This window comes from Phaethon lepturus, unplaced genomic scaffold (genome assembly GCF_000687285.1).
Source record: "Phaethon lepturus isolate BGI_N335 unplaced genomic scaffold, ASM68728v1 scaffold21717, whole genome shotgun sequence".
Taxonomy (NCBI): Eukaryota; Metazoa; Chordata; class Aves; order Phaethontiformes; family Phaethontidae; genus Phaethon; species Phaethon lepturus.
In genome coordinates this window covers 43,439-44,051 of record NW_010552848.1, presented here as the reverse complement: position 1 = coordinate 44,051, position 613 = coordinate 43,439, and the positions used below count along the sequence as shown (strand labels likewise).

Genomic DNA, 613 nt, shown 5'->3' with positions numbered 1-613 from the left:
GGCAGGGACTGCAGGGACATTTCTGTGTCCTACCCAGAAATGAGGCTGCATCTCCCATAGGGATCCGTGGGACGCCCGTAAGAGTTTCTGAATGCAAAGTCAGTATAAAGTTGAGACAGAAAATCCAGCAACTCTCTTTGTTGTATCCTATTTGTATCTTTCTTGTACTTTGTACATTATATTTGCATCTCGTGTCATACTTATCAAAGTAAATGGTGAGAAAATTATGTATTTAATTTATAGAATAGGTACACTGTATCTTTTGAAAGTATCTGTCTACCATTAACACCAGCTCAGGTCTGAGGTTGTATTAGGTTTGCACAATAAGCCTTAACAAAATGTAAAAATTACTTCTTCCTACAATTATGCATGCTAAGCATAACTGAACCAAAACCTAATGCACCTTTCGTAACAAACAAACAAAAAAAAAACAAACAAAAAAAAAAGGGAAAAAATGAGGAAGGCAGCTGCCAACACTTCAATCGGCCACAGGGAATGCAGTGAATTCTAGGAGCAGAAGGTTTCTGGTGGCTGCATTCCCAGGTGCTTCAAGGATGAGACTAGTGATTTCCCAAGCACTGGGGAAGTTGGAAGCATTTTATTTTTGTAGAAA

General features: G+C 38.7%; 1 protein-coding gene across 1 annotated transcript in view; it reads left to right on the top strand.

The window, feature by feature from the left end:
- The window catches only part of ERAP1 (endoplasmic reticulum aminopeptidase 1), a gene marked incomplete at its 5' end in the record, with an annotated part of 11,661 nt that overhangs the window by 5,784 nt on the left and 5,264 nt on the right, over positions 1-613 (top strand). The window lies entirely within an intron of this gene.